We start from the raw sequence: 23,865 nt of genomic DNA, 5'->3' as shown, positions 1-23,865 counted from the left end.
AAAAAACTGCCTGGAAGATGGTGCATACCTGTAGTCTCTCTCTCTTGGGAGGCTGAGGCAAGAGGTTTACTTGAGCCTAAGAGTTTGAGGCTACTGTAAGCTCTAATATAAGGACGCTCTACCCAGGACAACAAAGTGAGACTCTAAGCAAACAAACAAAAGGAAACAAAAGACCACTCCACCTTTTTATCAAGCCAGCTGCTTTATAATGGGGAAAAGCTTTACGGTAAGACCATGAACTGGTGAGGATGGGCCCTCTGCCACACTTTCTTAGCTCCGCTTAGTTTTTTCATGAGCAGCAAGGCTGTTTGAAATAGCATTATTGTATATTCACAGTACAAATTAGTCCACAGTTCAAATGAGTCCACAGATGGCAGTTTTGGCAGAAGCATTGAATACCAATTCATATCCAGAGGGATTGTCTGTTACTGTACAAAGAATACACTGCCCGTTCTTTGATGGAAAGTTTCCAATGGAACCACCTGCCCCAAGGTAGCTGGCTAATCACCCCAGGGAATGGTCACATATTAGGAAGTCTGTATTCATTTTTGCTGTTGGCAGAGTGAGCAATCAATCAGCTGTGGCCATCACCAGGCTGGGCTCAGTGAGAGGAAATTCACGTTGCTGTGCACATGCGTGACCCCATTGTTGTTACCATGGCCACTTTGTTCATGAGTCCACTGGGCAGTGACAGAAAAGGCTGTGGTAAGAGGCTGACTGGTATCCACAGCACAGGTTGTGTTGTTTACTTGATTATTAAAATCTCTTCCACTGAGATTACTCTATGGTGAGTAATTTGGCCATTTCTTCTTTCATGTGGAGGGAACAACCGGTTGCACTTTTGGAAGCTCTGCCCACCAGGAATATTGAATTTGGCCACTGTCCTTCAGGGTGATCCAGAGAGGAGCCATAGAGCTGTTGCCCTGGGTAGAGTGCTATGGCATCACAGCTCACAGCAACCTCCAACTCCTGGGCTCAAGCGATTCTCCTGCCTCTGCCTCCCAAGTAGCTGGGACTACAGGTGCCTGCCACAGCGCCTGGCTATTTTTTTTTTTTTTTTGGTTGCAGCTTTTGGCCCAAGCTGGGTTTGAACCCGCCGCCTCTGGCATATGGGGCCGGCACCCTATCCATTGAGCCACAGGCGCTGCCCAGTGCCCGGCTACTTTTTGGTTGCAGCCATCATTGTTGTTTGGCGGGCTCAGGCTGGATTGAAACCCGCCAGCTCAGGGCTGGTGCCTTAGCCGCTTGAGCCACAGGAGCCAAGCTAAGCTATTCGCTTTTTTTTTTTTTTTTTTTGTAGAGACAGAGTCTCACTTTATGGCCCTCGGTAGAGTGCCGTGGCCTCACACAGCTCACAGACAGCAACCTCCAACTCCTGGGCTTAAGCGATTCTCTTGCCTCAGCCTCCTGAGTAGCTGGGACTACAGGCGCCCGCCACAATGCCCGGCTATTTTTTGGTTGCAGTTTGGCCAGGGCCAGGTTTGAACCTGTCACCCTCGGTATATGGGGCCAGCGCCTTACCGACTGAGCCACAGGCGCCGCCTTTTTTTTTTTTTAATAGAGACAGAGTCTCACTTTATCGCCCTCGGTAGAGTGCTGTGGCGTCACACAGCTCACAGCAACCTCCAACTCCTGGGCTTAGGCGATTCTTTTGCTTCAGCCTCCCAAGTAGCTGGGACCACAGGCGCCCACCACAATGCCCGGCTATTTTTTGGTTGCAGTTTGGCAGGGGCTGGGTTTGAACCCTCCACCCTTGGTATATGGGGCAGGTGCCTTACTGACTGAGCCACAGGCGCCGCCCAGCTATTCACTTCTGAGTGGTAACTGGATACCACACAGAATCATATCTAAAGAAGTCCAAAGTCTTTTCTTTCTCAACTAATCACATGAGAACATAAAGAGTGGGAGGAAGAGGACAATGTAGCAAGAATGAGGACTATGGGCATCCGGGCCTCTTCTTTATGTAACTTACTTATGTCTTTCAGGCCTTTTCTTTTTTTTCTTTTTCGTGCCTCAAACTCTTGTGCTTAAGCAATTCTCTCGCCTCAGCCTCCCAAGTAGCTAGGACTACAGGTGCCCGCCACAACTCCTGGCTATTTTGTTGTTGTTGTTGTCGTTGTTGTTGTTGTTGTCATTGTTGTTTAGCAGGCCCTGACCGGGTTTGAACCCCCCAGCCCCGGTGCATGCGGCCAACGCTCTTACCTCTGAGCTACAGGCACTGAGCCAGGCCTCTTCTTTATGTAACTTATGCCTTTAGGAAGTGTTTTTGTCTGATAAAGTGTATGTTACTTTAACAATGGAGTGTTATTAGGCACATGTAACTTTACAGCTTTGTGAGTTAGGTAGCACCTAGTTTATAAAGGACAGGTCCAGTCACACGGTAACTTAGTGGCATATAGTTAGGCTTTCAGTCTCTTCTAAGGATAATAGAAGCCCAAGATCTGTTTCTCAAGAGGGATTTAGTTATTATTCCCCCTCCTCCAGAGGTCTTCCAGAAGCCCTAAGTAGGGCTGCCCTGACACCCTGTCTGCCACTGACAACTTCGAACACCACTGGGTCTCCTGAATTATATGGCCCAAGTGACAAAGCAGCTAGCATGGCAGTCTGGGCTCATTGCAGAGCCTTGCCTTGTTCTTCGGCCCACTCAAAACTAGCAGCCTTTGGGGCAGTGCCCATAGCTTAGCGGCTAGGGTGCCAGCCACATACACCCAGGCTGGCAGATTCGAACTGACCCAGGCCTGCTAAATGACAATGACAATGACAACTGCAACAAAAAAATAGCCAGGTGTTGTGGTGGGCACCTGTAGTCCCAGCTACTTGGCAGGCTGAGGCAAGAGAATCGCTTAAGCCCAAGAGTTTGAGGTTGCTGTGAGCTGTGATGCCACCACACTCTACTGAGGTTGACATAATGAGACTCTGTCTCAAAAAAAAAAAAAAAGGCTCGGCGCCTGTAGCTCAAATGGCTAAGGCACCAGCCACATACACTAGAGCTGGCAGGTTCAAATCCAGCCTGGGCCTGCCAAACAACAATGATGACAACTACAACCAAAAAAAAAAAAAAATAGCCAGGTGTAGTGGCAGGTGCCTGTAGTCCCAGCTACTTGGGAGGCTGAGGCAAGAAAATCACTTAAGCCCAGGAGTTGGAGGTTGCTGTGCACAGCACTCTACCCGGCGACAGCTTGAGGCTCTGTCTCAAAACAAAACAAACAAAAACTAGCAGCCTTTTGGGTCACTTGGAAAATGGGCCAGAGTTATACATCTAAATGAGAAATATGTTGACTCCCAAATCCAAAGAACTCCACTTGGCGGTGCCTCTTTATTACACATGAAAGAAGACATGTAACAAGTTACTCTTCATCTTGGAAGGGACATCTTGACATATTCCACACCCTTAGGTCCCCAGAAATTATTGAGAAAGAGGGTACATGAATTTTTGTTGGGAGTTACTGCTCTATTTCTAATATATGAGTATTTTACTAATAAGTCTAGAGCAGGTGCTGATTTTTCTCACTAGGGCCAATCAGTATAATGTCATCAACGTAACAGACTTCTATGACATCTTATGGAAAGAAAAGGTAATCAAGATCCCTGTGAAGTAAGTCGTGCTTTGGGCCTAGAGTTGATGTATTCTTGGGGTAAGACAGTGAGGGCATATGGCTGGCCTTGCCAGCTGAAAGAAAACTACTTCTGGTGGGCCTGATGAGCAGGTATGGAGAAAAAGCATTTACCAGATTAATAGCTGAATGCCAGATACCAGGGCTCTGTTAATTTACTTAACCAATGAAACCACACCTGCTAAAGCAGCTGCAGGTGGAGTTACCACCTGGTTAAGTTTATTCTGATCCACTGTCATTTTCCAATATCCATCATTCACCACATGGTCCAAGTAGATCAATTGAATCTACTGACTCTGTGCTCTCCAGAGCCTTGATGGTGACATTCACTTCTTTTTTTTTCTTTTTTTTTTTTTGAGACATTCACTTCTTAAATGCCCTCAAGAATATATAACTTTTTTGTTTCACTACATTCCTGTGTAACAGCAGTTCTAGTGGTGTCTGCATCACTTTTTCCCTAATAACAGTCCTTAATCCACAGGTGTCAGGGAACCAAATAAGAAAGGCAGAGTAAAAGGAAAGCAGGAAAGAACAAAGGAAGGAATAAAGGAAGGAAGGAAAGTAGGAATAGATGTGGGGACAGGTCTTTCTCACAGAGTAATTTTAAATTATAAATGGAGATGTGCAATGGAGAATAAGAGAATTCTCACTACATTCTCACAGTAGGAATAAGTATAGTTAAGATTCACTGATGGATGAGAAAATTCTGTATGTGACTTAAAGGAGAAGCACTATCGTTGGATAGCATCATAATATTTCCAATTATGGGGGTTACAATATGTAGATGTAAAATTTATAACAGTAGCACAAGAGATAGGAGGAAATGGAACAGTTTGGTAGCAAAGATTTCTTTTTTGTGAGATAGTCTCACTCTGTCACCCTGGGTAGATTGCCCTAGCATCATCATAATTCAAAGCAACCTTAAACTCTTGGGCTCAAGCTATCCCCTTGCTTCAGCCTCCCCACTAGCTGGGACTTAGGTGCCTGCTATGATGCCCTACTAGTTTTTGTTGTTGTTCTTGTGCTTCTATTTTTAGCAGAGACAGGGTCTCACTCTTGCTCAGGCTGGTCTCAACTCTTGATCTCAAGCCATCCATCCATCTTAGCCTCCCAGAGTGCTAGGATTACAAGCATAAGCCACCATGCTTGGCCTGTAGCAAAGATTTTATATTTTAAAGTTACTAAAATAGTACAGTGTTAACCCTAAATAAATTGTGGTAAAAGGGGCAGTGCCTGTGGCTCAGTGAGTAGGGCGCCGGCCCCATATACTGAGGGTGGTGGTTTCAAACCCGACCCCGGCCAAACTGCAACAAAAAAATAACCGGGTGTTGTGGCAGAGGCCTGTAGTCCCAGCTACTCAGGAGGCTGAGGCAAAGAATCGCCTAAGCCCTGAAGTTAGAAGTTTCTGTGAGCTGTGTGATGCCACGGCACTCTACCGAGGGCGATAAAGTGAGACTCTAGAAAAAAAAAAAAAGAAAGAAAGAAATATATAAATTGTGGTCGGGCGGTGCCTGTGGCTCAGCGGGTAGGGCACCGGTCCCATATGCCGGAGGTGGCGGGTTCAAACCCAGCCCCGGCCAAAAAAAAAATAAAATTGTGGTAAAAGTATGTTGTATTCTGTGAAGCAACCACTAAAAAATAGGATGACTATGAAATCTTGATAAAAATTAAGTTGAATAAAAAATGTATCATTTCAAGAAAGTTTATAGATCCTTTGTTATAATAGCCCTCAAACAAAAAGTAACCCAAATGTCCACCAATAGAAAAATAAGTCAGCAAATTGCACCAGGAGAATGTTTCTTCCTAGCAGATCTCCTTTTTTTGAATTAGCAATAATCGCGCCTCGGATAAACCTCATTGGCTACAATACTGCCAATGCACAAAGCTGAAATCTCCTTTTTTTGTCTCTTGCCTTCGTAGTGAGAGATATTCTAGGCACTGTAATTTGCTTTCGTCTGTTTAAAATTATAGACTACAATACAAAAAGAAAAAACATATATATGTTTTTATGTGTGTGTTTTTCATATTCTATTATGAGAAATAAGCAATATGAAGGGTGTCATATTTTATTTTATTTTATTTTATTTATTTTATTTTATTTTATTTTATTTTATTTTTATTTTTATTTTGAGACAGAGCCTCAAGATGTCACCCTGGGTAGAGTACCGTGGCATCACAGCTCGCAGCAACCTCCAACTCCTGAGCTCAAGCAATTCTCCTGCCTCCTCCTCCCAAGTAGCTGGGACTACAGGCACCGGCCACAATGCCTAGCTATTTTCTGGTTGCAGCCGTCATTGCTGTTTGGTGGGCCTGGGCTGGATTCGAATTCACCAGCTCAGGTGTATGTGGCTGGCGCCTTAGCCACTTGAGTCACAGGCACCGAGCAGGGTGTCATATTTTAAATCACACATAAACTTTATGGACACCCTTTGTCTGGGGGCTTTGATTTCCTAAACTCAGACTTTAGCTGTTTCTCCAGTTTATTACAAGGTGCTTCAGAATCATTTTTAAGGTGCTTCAGAAGCATTTTTCTGGAAGGGATTATTCCCAGTGTTGAAGAGTACTAGAAGGATGAGAATCTCAAAGGAATCCTGCTTCTATTACAGAAGAATCACTCTCCAGAACCTCACAGGCCCAGGAGAACTGCATGAGTACTGTGCTCTGTGGAGGAGCATGGAGTCAGGCAGAGTTGATTCTCAGTCTGAGCCCAGCTGCTAAGTAACTGTGAGACTTTGGACAAGTTCCTTGACTTGGAACAGTTATTTAAACCTCATTAACAAGAAAAGGTCTGATAATACTGATGGCAAAAATGACAGCAATTCTCTATCTCTGCACCAATAGAAAAATAAGTCAGCAAATTGCACCAGGAGAATGTTTCTTCCTAGCAGATCACAGCTGCTCTCATTGCAAAGTCTGTTTTTCAAAACTTGGATCTGTTGGCCTTATTAGATCAGGCCAATAAAATCTGTGAATATGACAGTATGCTAGTTTCAGGCCTAGACACAAAAGGTCTTCAATTCTTCTGCTTTGTCTTTTAGGGCTCTGCCATCCCCGTGAGGCAATGTTAAGTCGTTGGGGGATGAGACACCATGGAAAGGAGAACCAAAGTGCATAGTCAACATCCAGTTCACTGCACGAACCATAGCTTCCTAGTCAGCCAGGAGCTGATCATATATGCCTGAAGGGGATTCAAGCCCATGCTGGGCCTGCTGAACAACAATCACAACTGAAACTAAAAAATAGCCAGGCATTGTGGTAGGCACCTGTAGTCCCAGCTACTTGGGAGGGTGAGGCAAGAGAATTGCTTAAGCCCAAGGGCAGGAAGTTGCTGTGAGCTGTGACACCACAGTACTCTACCGAGGGTGAAAAAGAGAGACTCTTGTCTCAAATAAAAAAATAAAAATAACCTTAGCTCATGGCCCTCTGCTGCCTGGCCTGGTTTCTTATGTTTTCTTTCTCCTAGGACCAAATTTCTTCTTCTCATTCTAATGAAAATATATTAGTGTGAATTTTCAGTCTTTGGCATGTGCTCTTTAATGATGAACATGTTTTTATTTATCACTGTGTCTGAGATACTAGATTAAGAGGTATTTCTTCTCAGCAATTCCAAGATATTGGAAATTATTTGGCAAAGTAAAACAAAAGGCTAAATACTATTATTTTTCCTACATAAAAATTAAATATACTTATAAATATTGCATGATTTCAGTGTAAAATGCCAATAAAAATAGGTAAATAAAATACATCAAATGTGGCCAGGAACAGAGGCTCTCACCTGTAATTCTGGGAGTGGAACACTCTGGGAGGCAGATGCAGGAGGATTGCTTGAGCTCTGGAGTTTCAGACCAAAGAATGGAGGAGACCCTGTTTCTACTAAAAATAGAAAAACTGCCTTGGCTCCCATAGCATAGTGGTTATGGTGCCAGCAGTATACACTGAGGCTGGCGGGTTCGAACTCAGCCTAGATCAGTTAAACAACAATGACAACTGCAAGAGAAAAAATAGCTGGGCATTTTGGTGGTTCTATTGTCTCAGCTCCTTTGGAGGCTGAGGCAAGAGAATAACTTAAGCCCAAGAGTTTGAGGTTGCTGTGAGCTGTGATGCCACAGCACTCTAGCCAGGGTGACAGAGTGAGACTATATTTCAAAAAAAAAAAAATACAGCAAATGTCACACAAATGGCAATACCTAATTATATTTAATATCCTACAATAAAATAAGATACATCAAAATTAATTACATGTAAGAAAGTTTAAAATTAGGTAAATAATATTAACCAGAAAATGTTTTTTTCTTTTTGTTAGCAACCAGTATTAAAAGTATAGAAGGAATACATAATATAAAAAAGTATTTACTATACCTTGTCTGAGATTTTTATACAAAGAAAATGAAAAGTAAATGACAATAACATTATTTCACCTTTTTTTTGGTTTGTTTTTTTGAGACAGTTTCACTATGTGGACCTCAGTAGAGTGCATGGCTTCATAGCTGACAGCAGCCTCAAACTCTTGGGCTAAAGCTTGTCTGTTGCCTCAGACTCCCAAGTAGCTGGGACCACAGGCACCCAGCACAATGTCCGGCTATTTTTTGGCTGTACTTGTCATTGCATTGTGGAAGGCCCAGGCTGGGTTTGAAGCTGCCAGCTCCGGTGTATGTGGCTGGCGCCTTTACAAGTGCCAAGCCAGGATGTGCTGATTTTCATTACAAAAATTATTTGAAAATTGGAGACTTCCAACTTGAGTCTTCTCCTTTGCTAGAAGCTCTGGTGCTTTTTTACTCTTTCTGTATTAATTTCTGTCTAATAAAATCCTATCTTGCCACTGATCCGTGGTCTGTGGGCCATTCTTGGAATCCCTGAGACAAAGGACCTACTGAAGGAAGAAATCCAGTAACATATTTTGGGGCCACCTTCCAGGATTGAAGATCTGGGATGGGGAACACATTCTCTCACCAAGAGAACACCCGCTGTGCTGCTTTCTGAAGCATGGTGATCCATTTGATCCCCTGACGCTGAAAAAGGAAAGCATGGTTTTCTTCTGCACCCAGGCTGTAATAATCAACCCAGCAAAGGACCCCTAAAGGCCCCTAACTGTCTCAGCCTAAGTCCCCGCACGTCTCAACCATCCCCCCGCTGGCAAAATCCTGGAACAGGTTTCAGAATAGAATAAGGAAGTTCCCTGTGTTCCCCAAAATTCCTAGCCACAGGTAAAACAATGGTGAAAGCTTACTCAAGCTGAGTTTCCCAAGCTACTAAGCTAAATTTGTCCGCATGCTAACTACCATGCTATAGCCCCCCTGAGCCAACTACCACACTATAACCCCACCCTGAGCTAACTGCCATGTTCTGCTTTTGTGCTCGCTTGCCTGCTTGCTAACATAGCACAAAAATGGTATAAAAATCACCTGCTCCTCATTTCAGGGCCGCTAGCCCTTTTGGGCAGCAGCCCCCCTGTGCAGGTATAATAAATCATCTGATTTGTACCTGAAGTAGAATCCGAGTTTTTCTTACAGGTGGCAATGGGTACAACAAGGCCTGGCCTCACTATCAACTTGCCAAGGATCAACAATGATCACCAGAGGGTACTCTACATTATGATACCATTTTTCAATTAGATTTTTTTTTTTTTTTTTTTTTGTAGAGACAGAGTCTTACTTTACCACCCTAGGTAGAATGCCTAGGTATCACAGCTCACAGCAACCTCCAGATCCTGGGCTTAGGCAATTCTGTTGCCTCAGCTTCCCAAGTAGCTGGGCCTACAGGCGCCTGCCACAACACCTGGCTATTTTCTTGTTGCAGTTTTGCCAGACCGGGTTTGAACCTACCACCCTTGGTGTGGGGCTGGTGCCCTACCCACTGAGCCACAGGTGCCTCCCAGTTAGATCTTTTTTGTAAACAAGAAGAGAAGTGGTCTGAAGTGCCCTATGTGAAGGCTTTCTTTTTTCTCAGAGACAACCCCCAACTAGGTACAATATATCAGATAGATCCATCTCTCCTGGCTATAGTAACTTCCCCAAATGGCCAGAGATTCCAGAAAGAGATGTCATCACTGCCCAGTTCAAACACATCTACTTCTACACCTGCTCCGTCCTCCACACCTTTAGAAAACCTCAAGAATGAGTCTGTTCCAAGAGTTTCTTCTGGTCCTGTTGGGACACCCAGAAAGCAACTATATCCTGATTTGTGACCTGTGGTTGAGACTGTGGGTGGTGAAAGGGGAAATGTGTGAGTATTCACTTCATTTTCTCTAAGAGATTTAAAACAAATTAATTTAAGAAAATTTTCTGATGACCCAGATAGGTACACATGTGTTCTCTAAAGGTTAGGACAAAGGTTTGTCCTGTCTTAGAAAGATGTAATGCTACTACCGAATAAACTTGAACTTTGGATGAGAAAAGTGAAGTCTTGAATGAGACTAGAAAGTGGGGTGAATTGTGGTTTATGTCCAATAGTGACAGTAGTATGTTCCCCGAGGACAGGAACAGATACCCCATGTGAAGACAGTTCCCTTTAAGGATCCTGAATGGACCCTAAGAAACAAGGTGACTGGTGGCATAAATATTTTCTAACATGTATCATGGAAGGTTGACATTGATCCAAAAAAAGGCCTATGAATTATTCAAAGTTGTCTACCATTTACCAGGAACAAAATGAAAGTCTCTCAGCCTTTCTTGAATGGCTTAAGGAAGTGGTGAGCAAACACATCCAATTTATTGCCTGACTCCTTAGAGGGCCACATTATTTATTTTATTATTATTATTATTTTTGAGACAGAGTTTCACCTTGTCACCCTTGGTAGAGTGCTGTGGCATCAGCTCACAGCAACCTCCAACTCCTGGGCTTAGGTGATTCTCTTGCCTCAGCCTCCCAGAGTAGCTGGGACTACAGGTACCTGCCACAACACCCAGCTACTTTTTGTTGCAGCTTGGCCAGGGACAGGTTGGAACCTGCCACCCTTGATATATGGTGCCAGTGCCACTACCCACTGATCCACAGGTGCTGCCCAAGGAGGCCAGATTATTTTAAAAGAAATATACAGGGGGACTGGGCATCTGTTGCTCAGTGGTTAGGGTGCTGGCCACGTGCACTGAGGCTGGTGGGTTTGAACTCAGCTCGGGATTGGTTTAAAAAAAAAAAATAGCCAGGCACTGTAGCAGGCAACTGGAGTCCCACTACTAGAGAGGCTGGGGCAAAAGAATCACTTAAGCCCAAGAGTTTGAGGTTGCTGTGAGCTGTGATGCTACACCACTCTACTGAGGGTGACGTAGTGAAACTGTCTCAAAAAATAAATAAATAAATAATAATAATAAAAAGAACTATATAGGAGGTGTTTTGAAAGCTGGTTACCAAATTCTCCTCTCAGCATTTAAACTGCAATTTGTGCCACTGGCTGTTCTCTCCTGCTTTTCTAATCATGACTGAAAGTCCTGCTAACTAAAGCAGGAATAACCATTTATATGAATATAGGACAAGTACTTCTACTGTGCCTTCCCTTATTAGAGACAAAAATTAACCCAAAGTATGGGCTACTGAGGGGCAGATGGGAATGGAAAAATAAGCTCAATTGATCCAAATTACCTCAGAGATTTAGACACAGCCCTCACTTGTTTGGACAAGACTTAGCCCAACACTTGAGTCATTTCTCACATCCCACAGTGACTCTTGTTCAGTATGTAAATGACATTCTTTTGGGAGCACCAGATGCAGAGGAATGCCACAAAGCTACCCAAGCTCTATTAAACTTTCTAGCAGATTGTGGGTACAAGGTTTCCAAGGCTAAAACCCAATTATATGTGCCTGAAGTATACTGTTTGGGCCTCCAACTTACAGATGGTAAGAGAGCCTTGAGCAAAGAAAGAATAGAACCCAAACCTCGAACTCTCCAGGCTTCTTAGGGATTACAGGCTTTTGCAGACTCTGTATTCCTGGGTGTAATGAAATACCAGGACCACTCTATTCTTTAATTAAAAATACTCAAAGAGTGCCTGGTCACTCTAGAATGGGAACTGAAGGCAGGTAAAACAGCTGAAAAATGCTCTTTTACAGGCCCTGCTTTAAGTCTTCCTACCAGACAATAATTTAATCTCTATGCTACAGATTATCCTAGCAGTCTTTTCTTTTCTTCTTTCTTTCTTTTTTTGGACACAGAGTCTCAAGCTGTCACCCTGGGCATCACAACTCACAGCAATTTAAAACTCCTGGGCTTAAGCAAATCTCTTGCCTCAGTCTCCCAAATAGTTGGGACTATAGACACCCGCCACAATGCTTAGCTATTTTTCGGTTGCAATTGTCATTGTTGCTTAGCAGGCCCAGGTCAGATTCAAACCCGCCACCCTAGGTGTATATGGCCAGCGCCCTGCCAACTGAGCTATGGGAGCCTCCTATCCTGGGAGTCTTGACCCAACACTGGGGTCCAGTTGTACAACCTGTAGCTTATCTTAGTAAAGAAATTAACACCATGTCTAAAGTATAACCACACTAATTACAGGTGGTAGCAGCCATTGCCCTCTTAACCCCAGAGGCAATTAAGCCAACTTTGGGAAAAGACTTAATTGTTTTATACTTTTCTTTTTTTTTTTTTTTTTTGGTTTTTGGCCAGGGCTGGGTTTGAACCCGCCACCTCCGGCATATGGGACCGGCACCCTACTCCTTGAGCCACAGGCGCCGCCCAATTGTTTTATACTTTTCATAAACTTTCTGGGCATTTAAATTCAAAAGGCAAACGTTAGTCAGATGATGTGCTAATGAGATTCATGTCTTCCATACATGAGATCATCAGGTCATAAAGAGTGAAAAGGGGTCCAGCCCAAGACCTGATTTAGTTGCAGACCCTTAGATCACCCTTCATCTGGAAAAACCCTAAACCTCCCCTTCTATTGATACAGGGATCCTACATTCAAGCCTGAACAATGGACCCCAGTTTCCTAGGCCTGGGCAATTTTGTGAAGAGCGTACCCTAACATTTTGCCCCAAGCTAGAGAGATCAACCTGTATTTCCAGTGGCACCCACTTATCAGTGGGTAAGGCGCAGGCCACATACACTGGAGGATGGTGAGTTTGAACCCTCCTGAGCCAGCTAAAAAAACAACAATGACAACTGCAACAAAAAAATAGCTGGTTGTTGTGGTGGGTGCTTGTAGTCTCAGCTACTTGGTTGGCTGAGGCAAGAGAATCACTTAAGCCTAAGAATTTGAGTTGCTGTGAGCTGTGATGCCAAGACACTCTACCCAGGGTGGTAGCCTGAGACTCTGTCTCAAAAAAAAAAAAGAATATATATATATATAATATACATATATTTCTAGCTGATTGTGGTTACAAGGTTTCCATATATATATGTGTGTGTTTCCCTCTCATTCTGCGTTGTCTCTGAGCTTGATTCTGGGACTGAGTGAAAATTCTGTCCTCATTCTCTGTCATCTGGTTGGGGGGAGGGTGCTGTTTTGCTGGAAACCTGTCAGGTGGCCAATCTTGAAAGAGTGGGAGTCCAAGACACATGAAATTCTCAGCAGTACATTGTGTGTACCAAACATGTCAAGCTCTGAGGAGTGATCTTTTTGGTCACTGTCTATCATAAATCTATTTCTCAGAGTGAATTTTAGGAATCATGGGAACTGTCTCCTCTTAGCCCTCTCCAAGAGTACCTCTAGCTTCTATGGTAAAAACTTCCTCTAAACCTTTCTATAAAGAGACTTATTGGATTGAGTCACTTTTGAAATAAATATACCTTAGGAAATTCTAACTATGACTGGCCAGAAGATGGATCCTTTGAGCTAGAAAAACTCCTTACTTAAACAAAATTTTAGAGAGCTCTCATCTTAAGCAATTGCCTTATTTGTATTTATGGGAAAATCAAACTGAAAGAAAAATATCAGTGTTGTGGCTTGCTTTCAAAACTCCCTTAAAAAAACTGAAGAGCAGAAATCTAAATTAGGACAAAAATTAAAATCCGCTTGCACCTTAAGGTGCCCTTCAATTTATATTCCTCTCTATCCTCAATTACCTGTCCCTGATCCCTCAGAAGATCTTTTGGATTACTGGGTTTCTGGTCAAAACCAACTTCAAAATCCAACCCTCAACAATTGTCCTTAGGAGCTATTAAAACTATGTCAACTCCAACTTTTTCAGAAAAACTTTTTAATAACCGGTTGCATACCTTAATCTCTGTATCTCTCCAAAATTTATAGAAGGCACTCAGGCCTGATTAAAAATCTCAAAATACACAGGTTGATTGCATAAAAGCTGATGACCAAGAAATAGGCCAGTTACAGAGCCAGAGCAAAGCTCTGTTTTCTATCCCATATAATGTGTCTTATTCCCCCAGCACTGTGTAATCTAATTCCATCAGCCCCATACCTCCCTATACAGTGCTTTTTAAGAATGCATCCAGGGGCGGCGCCTGTGGCTCAGTCGGTAAGGCGCCGGCCTCATATACCAAGGGTGGCAGGTTCAAACCCGGCCCCGGCTGAACTGCATCCAAAAAATAGCTGGGTGTTGTGGCGGGCGCCTGTAGTCCCAGCTACTCGGGAGGCTGAGGCAAGAGAATCGCTTAAGCCCAGGAGTTAGAGGTTGCTGTGAGCTGTGTGATGCCACGGCACTCTACTGAGGGCCATAAAGTGAGACTCTGTCTCTACAAAAAAAAAAAAAAAAAAAAGAATGCATGCAGGCCTCCCTCTCCGAGAATTCATGTCCCCTGGACTGCAGCAGATCTTCTGAATTACAAAACCCCTTTCCCCTTGCTTTCAGAAGATCCCACCAAATTTAGAGATATATTAGAGAGGCTTGTAGCCATTCATAATCCCACTCACAGGGATTTTAACTGGTTGCTAAGGGGTGTTCTTCCCACACATGATTATACTGCAGTCATTAGACAAGCCAGAAGGCTTCTGGGAGAACATCCTATCCATAGAGGAAACAGATGGCCAGATCCTTTTCCTGGATCTTCTACAAATGACCAAAAAATTGCTCAGCTAAATTCTGACATTCAGAGTCTATTGGAAGCAATATTAGAAGCTTTCTCTCCTAAAGTAAATTGGTCTAAAGTTGAATTATGTACTCAGAAGGAGGGAGAACATCCTAAAGCCTTCATTTAAAGATTTATGAAAGTTTTCCAGAGACATATATCATTTACTTCTGAAGTGGTAGAGCATAGAAATCTTTTAATTTTTGCCCTGCTTGGAAATTTACTTCCAGAAATTTAAAAAAAAAAAAAATTCAAAACAGTAGAGTTGCTCTTTCTGGACCTGGCCAACCACGAGTTGCCATCTGGTGAGTTGATCTTCACCACAACAAGAACCAAAAGGTTCGTCAAAAGTAGCCCCAAAGCTAGGTCATTTACCTAAGGCTGCTGGTCAAGCTGTACAGGTTTCTGGCCAGACACACCAACACTACCTTCAATAAGGTGGTCCTGAAGATGTGGTTTATGAGTCACACCAATCAGCCACCACTCTCTCTTTTGTGGATGATCTGGAAGATGAAACTTCCTGGGCAGGAAAACAAAACAGCTGTGTCTGTGGGGACCATAACTGATGTTGTGTGGGTTCAGGATGTGCCCAATCTGAGGGTATGTGCCTTGTGCCTGGGCAGCTGGACTTGCACCCTCATCCTCAAGGCTGGGAACAAGATCCTCACCTTCAGCCAGCTGGCCATGGACTCCCACGAGGGCTGTGGCACTGTCCTGCTTTCTGGTCCTCACAAGGGCTGGGAGGTGTACCAGCATTTTGGCAAGGATGCATGAACCCCACAAAGACATACCAAACCCTATGTCTACTTGAAGGGCTGGAAGTTCAAGTGTGCCAAAGGCTTATGGGCCAACAGAAGCTACAAAACTAACCCTGGAAACTACTGTCTTATTAAAAAGATTTTGGATGCAAAAAAACAAACAAATAAACAAAACAGACAAACAAACAGAAAACAACAGTGTACTTGGCCGGACTGCTCAACCTCTAAGTGTTATAGTAGAAACAGCTACATGGTTTTTGAAAATATCTTACAAGAGAACAAGAGAAAGAAAGATTTAAAATTCTCAGTTCTTGCTTTACAAATTGAATCATTGCAAAAGCAAAAACAGTTCTCTGAAAGTAAATAGGTCATCTTGTTTTATTCCTCAAGATGTGTGCAGATCTGGACATTGGAAAGTTAACTGTCCAGTCATTAAAAAAAAAAAGAAAGAAAGAAAAGAAAAACCACCCCAAGTCTCAATAAGTTATTTTTTTTGTCTCAGTGCCCATAGTACAGTGGTCATAGTGCCAGGCACATACACTGAGACTGGCAGGTTTGAACCCAGCCTGAGCCAGCTAAAACAACAACAGCTGCAACAAAAAATAGCCAGGCATTGTGGCGGGTGCCTGTAGTCTCGGCTACTTGGGGGGCTGAGGCAGGAAAATCCCTTGGGTGCAGGAGTTGGAGGTCGCTGTGAGCTGTGATGCCATAGCACTCTACCCAGGGTGACAGCTTGAGGCTCTGTCTTAAAAAAAAAAAAAGGTAGGTAATTTTTCTCCTGTAGGACAGTGTTGGGGTCTTAGGGAAACTTGCCTTTTCCTCTTAGGTTGGTTCACTGAAAAGATCAACTCACACTTATGGTAGATGAATAAGAGAAAGATTCATACATACACCTGAGCTGGCAGGTTCGTATCCAGCCTGGGCCCGCCGAACAACAGTGATGGCTGCAACCAAAAAATAGCTGGGCGTTGTGGCAGGCGCCTGTAATCCCAGCTACTTGAGAGGTGGAGGCAGGAGAATCGCTTGAGCCCAGGAGTTGGAGGTTGCTGTGAGCTGTGATGCCACAGCACTCTACCCAGGGTAACAGCTTGAGGCTCTGTCTTAAAAAAAAAAAAAGGTAGGTAATTTTTCTCCTGTAGGACAGTGTTGGGGTCTTAGGGAAACTTGCCTTTTCCTCTTAGGTTGGTTCATTGAAAAGATCAACTCACACTTATGGTAGATGAATAAGAGAAAGATTCATGTCCAAATACCATTCTCAATTTCTTGAAAATCAAGAATGATTTCTCAAAGTCCCAGTGATAGTGGCTTTTAAAGATGCCTTTTAGAAGGGAAGGGTGACTTCCTCTTTCCCTTGGTCCAGGCAGCAGCGGCAGAAGAGGCTTGTGCAGCAATGGCCAAGATTAAGGCTCAGGACATTTGCAGAAAGAAGGAGGAGCTCCTGAAACAGTTGGATGATCTCAAGGTGGAGTTGTCTCAGCTCTGTGTTTCCAAAGTGACAGGCGGAACTGCATCCAAACTCTCCAAGATCAGAGTCGTCTGTAAATCCATTGCCTGTGTTCTCACCATCATTAACCAGACTCAGAAAGAAACTCTCAGGAAGTTCTACAGGGCAAGAAGTACAAGCCCCTGGATCTGTGGCCTAAGAAGACACGTGCTGGGTGCCACTGGCTCAACAAGCATGTGGAGAACCTGAAGACCAAGAAGCAGCAGCACAAGGAACAGCTATACCCACTGCGGAAGTATGCTGTCAAAGCCTGAGTCTTATAGCGTCAATAGAGACACAAAACTGGCAAAATAAATAAATAAATAAATAAATAAAATAAAAAATAGAAGAGAGTAGTAGAGAAAGTGGAAAGTATAGGTGTAGTAAGTGGCTGCTAGGGGGGATGGGTAGTTGGAGGGGAAACAGAGAGACAGGTATTGTACTTCAAATAACCTTATCACAGGTCTACTAGCATCTGCTAAGGAGTCTAGCAGCCCTATAAGATAGAGGAAAGTCTTCATTTAAAGTTCCCTGATTATGGGCAGCACCTGTGGCTCAGTGAGTAGGGCACTGGTCCCATTTACCGAGGGTGGTGGGTTCAAACCCAACCCGGCCAAACTGCAACAACAAGAACAAAAAATAGCCAGGTGTTGTGACAGGTGCCTGTAGTCCCAGCTACTCAGGAGACTGAGGCAAGAGAATTGCCTAAGCCCAGGAGCTGGAGGTTGTTGTGAGCTGTGACGCCACTGGCACTCTACTGAGGGTGACAAAGTGAGACTCTGTCTCTACAAAATAATAATAATAATAATAATAATAAAGTTTCCTGATTCTGAATAGCCTTTAATTCAAAATAATCTTTGTACCAAGGAATCATATTTTGGGGTGAAATTTTCTTAGCTCCTTCATTCCCCTCATCTGGAATGTCCCTAGAAATTTCACATATTAAGAGCTGAGTTAGTAACACTGGAGAGAGAGATCAGGTTAGTAATTTAGGAATAGGATGTTTTAAAAGAGATATAAGAACATAAATTAGAATGAGAATAAGTAAGCAGAAAAGAACAGGCCTGAGCACATTTCCCCCCACCCTATTAAACCAGTCTCCCATTCCCAGGAAGAGGTCAGTCCAACAGAATGGTTTGCTTCATTAATTTGATGAAGAATGTTTACCTTGTCCTTTAAGAGATGTACATCAGTCTCTATTTACCCTCATTGATTTACATAAAAACAACATTTTCCCCCAATAACAGCACAAGTTCCTCCTTGTTGAGCTGTCAAGATGTCCAAGATGTGGTGATTTTGAATTACAACAAACACTAGGCTGTTAATCTCTGGTTGAAGTGTTTTCAATGCCTGTATGGTGATGTTGAGCTCTTCTATTACTATGGAGAGATTCATGACTGTTCAATTTCATAAGTTCTGAATGCTGGGTAAAGGATCCTGAGCATTGAAAAGAACTTCGAGTTATGACATACAAGGGGATATATTATAATGTTATGTTTCATATGTTTATAAAGTACAACCTTATGAACAAAAGAGTGCAAGTTGGTAATTTGACTAGTAGTCAAAGTGGAGTACTTGGTAACAACAGGGTGTCAAATAACTAAGTTCACAGCATCCTGACCATTTGGGTGGGAACCATTTGTATACCTTGTTACCACAGAAGATAAAAAGACCAGTGTTATTTATGGATAGAGTCAGGTTAGAACCTATGACTTTCCAGCTTGGAGTTTCCTGTGTTTTCTTCTTCTCACTGGCACGTTCACATATCTGGTTGTTAGGTGTTCCTATTAATTTGTAGGAACAGAACAGGTTGAGGAGTATTTGATGCAAAAGGCCTTTCATCTGGCTTTGACACTTACATGATTTGTTGCTGTTGCCTAACCAGTCCAGACTTTTGTCAATTCAGATGTAATTGTAAGTGCCTGGCAGTTTAACAAAGGGAGAGAGTGAACTATTCCAAGTTTCACAGGTGTGACCTGTGGGCTGTTCATAACAGATGATAATTCGACATGTATTGTCAATATGTAGGTTAGTGTCGGCATCATCTATGATCTTTGTGAGAGGTGCAAGAATGCCATTTGTGAAATCAAACCATAGAGTTTGATCCCAATAGTGTTCCAGGATATCACCTAGAAAAGATTCAGCATCATTCCTATTTTCAATGCAGAGGGGAAATTTCTTTTCTAGTGATTTTACCTGAAAAAAGATAGTTCCACACTTTTTCTGTGTCCACTTATCTCCCCAGCAGGTGAAGTCGGAAGTTGTATCTTCTCTGGTCGTGGATGCCACATCTTATCATTCGTCCATTTTCCACATTGGTTCCACAGGCACTCACATCAGTAGAGATAAAAATGAATTCAGGTCCCTTTGAACGATCTGGATGTTGACATAACCAGCAATCAGATTGATTAGTTAGTGTGGCCAGGGTTTGAAAGACTGGTGCAAAGGGTGCTGGGTCTGAGCTTGACCTGCTGGAGAAATAATAAGGGTTAGTAACAGTAAGGTATAGCTTGAAAGAAGAGCCATAGGGGAAGATAAAAAGAAGAGAGAATGGAATAGATTGAGGCAACCTTCACTCAGCTTTCAATGTGTTAACTTCTGAGAGTGGAGGGGGATGCTTAAAGGAAAAAGTGTTCAAGAGTGACTATTGGGGATTTTAAAAGCAAGGAAAATGAATTTAAATGGTTTCTTGATCCAAGATCTTGGGAACAGTTGTCTATTCCATGGTGTCATCTGCTTCAGGGACCTGGGGATTGGCCCTGGAAATCCTTACTTTCAGGTCACCTGTAGGGGTTGTCTTTCAACCATCTTGGTGCAATCTGGCATGGCTCATGTGAATCCAGGAGGGTTTTTCTTTTGCTTTTATGGCAGTATAGGTGGTTAGCAGTACTTCATAAGGGCCTTCCCAGCGGGGTGACAGTGTATGTTTTCTTCTGAAAACTTTGATATATACAAGATCTCCTGGCTGAAAGGCATGACAAGGCTTATCAGTTGGCAGAGGCCATGCTCTTTTCACCTGTTGATGATATGCTCCAAGTACATTAGTTAGTGCCTGTATATAGCTGGTCATGGTACCAAATTGTTCACTCAGATTGATAAACTGAAAGAGAAGCAAGCCTAATTCCATTTTGTTATTTCTTTTTCCTAAGAATCAGTGGGAAAGAGAAGCAGGTCTGATTTTATCCTGTTGTTTTTGTTACATTTTATCACATTTAAAAAAAACGGTTCCACTTGCCTCCCCACCCATTGCATGGTGTTTTAAGTATACTTTGTCAGAACTGTTGGAATTATTAATATTATGTAGAAATTCACTAATTACCTTTATGACAACCCTCGTGATTATGTTAAAGTGGTCTTCATGCCATCTGTATATGATATGGAAATGTTAAAAGAGCAAGTTTAACTCCATTTTACTGTTTACTCCTTTTCTGTTAAGCTGATTCGTCTTGTTTGCCCTCCCATTGTATATCTGTGAATGCATTCAACTAAAATTGTTAGTAATGTAAGTTACTGACTGCACTCATAATTATATCCCTGGTGATTAGAGCTTTTTATGATCATGCTGTTTATGACCCTCACTTGTGAGTCCCCCTACCTACATTATTTTAGGACATTGTAGATTGTGCCTGTTTTGTAAAAAAAAAATTACTAATTGCTCTGGTGATCATACCATTGTATAATCTGACTAAGCCTCCTTACCCTCGTGACTTCCTCTAACTGTGTTTTTGCTTCGGTAACTATGTTTGCTTGCCCTCTGGAAAAATTTTGCCTTATAAGATTCAGAGCCTTAGGGCAGCACCTGTGGCTCAGTGAGTAAAGTGCTGGCCCCGTATACTGAGAGGGGGAAGGGGTTTCAAACCTGGCCCCAGCCAAATTGCAACAACAACAAAAACAGCCAGGCAATGTGGCAGGAGCCTGTAGTCCCAGCTATTTGGGAGGCTGAGGCAAGAGAATTACCTAAGCCCAAGAGCTGGAGGTTGCTATGAGCTGTGACACCATGGCACTCTACCCAGGGTGATAAAGTAATACTCTGTCTCAAAAAAAAAAAAAAAAAAAGTCAGAGCCTCAGCCAACTGCTCTCAGAAGCCCCATGTTGGGACACTGAGGCAGTTGCCAGTTGGCTCTTCAATAATGGGACTCTTATTTAAATTCAACTCATCTGGTGTTGTAGATTGGGGGACTCCTGTGCATAACAAGATCCCTATACTTTCCAGTCAGCCCAGGAGGTTTAGAGGTACCAGTAGACATAGTGTGACCAAACACTATTTCAAAGGGTGTTAATCCATGTCTTCTATTTGGGGTATTATGGATTTTTATAAGGGCCAGAGGTAATGATTCTGGGCATTTAAGTCCAATGTTTTGACATATTTTTGCCAAAGTTCTCTTTATGTCTAGGTTTTTACATTTCACCTGTCCTAAGGATTGAGGGTGACATGGGGTATGACATTTTAATAGGTACCGCAGAGCCTTTGCTAGTAGATGATTTATTTCTGCTGTGAAATGCATTTGTTGATCTGATTCAATCCATAAAGGTATACTAAATTGAGGAATAATTTCAGTTACCAATTTCTTTACTACTGTTGTAGCATCTGTACGTCTGGTTGGGTAACATTCAGACCATCCACTAAACATACAGACAATAACTAAGCAATGAAAAAAGCCTAAAGCTAGAGGTAAATCTATAAAATCAATTTGCAGTGCTGCAAAAGGCAATGTGGGTCTTTGGGGGCTCCTTAAGAGTATTTGTCTCCTCCAGAGATTTGATTAGAGTTACAAATAGTACACTGGAAAATAATCTGATCAGAGATTTTGTAGATTCCAGGGCAGAACCAACTATTTTTTAGTTCTTTAATTATCCGCCATTTGCACATATGTCCATTTGGTGGGAGATAAATGCAAGTCAAAAAGTTAAAACTAAAAGAGCTACAGGAAGTCCACTTGTCCAATATATAATCCATTTGATAACTATTTAGCACCATTATGTATACTTTTATCTTTTTAGATTGTGAAGTATTAATCTGATGACTAGTGATGTTAGATAAGGATAAGGGGAGGGTAATAAGTTGAATGAAAAAAGGATGGGGGTGGCTGTTTGGCAGTATGTTTTACAGCTCTGTCATTTTCTAAAGATACAGGATCTGTTTCTTTAATGTGGGCTGGGTAATGAGCAATAGTAACCTCAGAGGGGAGGTGAATGGCTTGTAATAGGGAAGTAATTATAGGCCCATTGGCCATAGGAGTGCCAGGTGATGTTAAGAAACCATGACATGGGCGGTGCTTGTGGCTCAGTGGGTAGAGCACCGGCCCTATATACCAAGGGTGGCAGGTTCAAACCTTACCCTGGCCAAACTGCAAAAAAAAAAAAAAAAAAATAGTAGGCGTTCTGGCAGGTGCCTGTAGTCCCTAACTATTGGGGAGGCTGAGGCAAGAATTGCCTAAGCCTAAGAGTTGGAGGAGATGCCATGGCAGTCAACCGAGGGCAATAAAGTGAGACTCTGTCTCTACAAAAAAAAAGAAAGAAAAGAAAAGAAACCATGACATTTCCAAATTGTGCCTGCATGACAGACTCCAAAGGCATAGTGGTAGTTTTTCCTTCCGCCAATGTACAGGGTCTAGTGAGAGCTGTAAGTTCAGCAGCTTGTGCTGATTTTATAGTGGGTGTGGAGTATGCCTCCAGGGTTTCATGTGGAGAAACTATAGCATAACCATCTATTATACTGCCTTCGAAATCATGTTTGCAAGAGTCATCACAAAACAGAATTAAGTCTGGTTCATCTAAAGGAATGTCTGAGAGATCTTCTCATGGTTTTGAAACCATATCAACAGTTGCAAGGTAATCATGTGAGATGGAATGGGGGTCTCTATCATCAGGAATACGTAGGAATGTAGCTGGATTTAAGGTGTTACAACGGTGTAAGATAATGGAGGGGTTGGTTAGTAGGGCTTGTTCATAGTTTGTCGTCTAGTGGAGAGATGCTCTGTTTTGTGGACTTGTAGAAGAGCAGACACAGCATGGAGAACATACAGATGATAGGGGAATATAATGATTTATTTAGTGAGGGCAGTAAAATCCACAATTCATTAGCGGCAGTAGCCAGCTGCTGTTAGACATTTTTGTAGTTGTTTTTTAGTTTGGGGAAGGGGGATAAACAAAATTGACTCAAGGCATTTGGGGTGAGTTTTTGAGTGCCTTGAGATATTTCATATCCTAAGTAAGTAACGGTGGTCTGTACCCACTGCAGTTTGAACTGAGAGGCTTTATGGCCTTTCTTAGCTAGAGCTTTTAAAAGAATGAGAGCGTCTAAGAGAGCACCTTGTTTTGTTTGATTACAGTGTAGAAGATTATCAATGTGTTGAACTGAAGTGGACCCAGGCCTCAAGGTTATAGAGTCTAGATCAGCCTTGAGAATTTGAGAAAATATTGACGGAGATTCACAGTATCCTTGGGGTATTCGGGTCCAAGTTAATTGTCTCCCTCTGAAGGTAAAAGTAAAGAGAAATTGTTAGGGTGTAAGGGAATTGAAAAGAAAGCTGAGCAGTGATCAATTACTGTAAAACAGGATGTATTAGCAGGAGTGGTGGTAAGTGTTGTAGCTGGATTAGGAACAACAGAGTGTGGAGGGATCACAAAGGAATTTATGGCTCTCAGATCTTGTACAAAAGATCTGAATCAAATCAAATCCATCTAAATCAAATTTTCCTTCGTTTCTTACTCCCTGTTGTAGAAGGGAGTCTATTATAGGTTCAATTCCCCGTTCTGTATGTCATGAGAGGGGGTACTGAGCTACAGAAGGAAAAGTTTTGTTTTCTTTTTCCCAAGAGAAGCTTACAGGCTCTGCGCTTAGTAGTAATCTAACTTCATTTCCATGTTTTGCCCAAAAGCTGTCTGGGACATCTTCTAGGATTGTGTCATTATGGGAATTTAAATAGAATGTGTTTCTATTAAGGAGACTAAGAAGTCTGGAGTTTGATCTGACAGCAGGGAAATAAAGGTAGCATTTTCATTACATTGTAAGGTAGCATTAAATTTGCATAACAGATCTCTACCACAAA

At 42.5% G+C, this 23,865-nt stretch overlaps 3 pseudogenes; 2 read left to right on the top strand and 1 right to left on the bottom strand.

The window, feature by feature from the left end:
• The first annotated feature begins 656 nt into the window (after positions 1-656).
• Positions 657-16,548, top strand: LOC128572442 (ribosomal protein L18-like; annotated as a pseudogene).
• LOC128573263 (uncharacterized) lies at positions 5,373-5,501 on the bottom strand (annotated as a pseudogene).
• Positions 16,549-16,719: 171 nt separating the features above from the next.
• Positions 16,720-17,087, top strand: LOC128572694 (60S ribosomal protein L35-like; annotated as a pseudogene).
• The last annotated feature ends 6,778 nt before the right edge of the window (positions 17,088-23,865 follow it).

Source organism: Nycticebus coucang, chromosome 20 (genome assembly GCF_027406575.1).
Source record: "Nycticebus coucang isolate mNycCou1 chromosome 20, mNycCou1.pri, whole genome shotgun sequence".
NCBI classification, from domain to species: Eukaryota; Metazoa; Chordata; class Mammalia; order Primates; family Lorisidae; genus Nycticebus; species Nycticebus coucang.
This window is presented reverse-complemented; position numbering and strand designations above follow the sequence as displayed.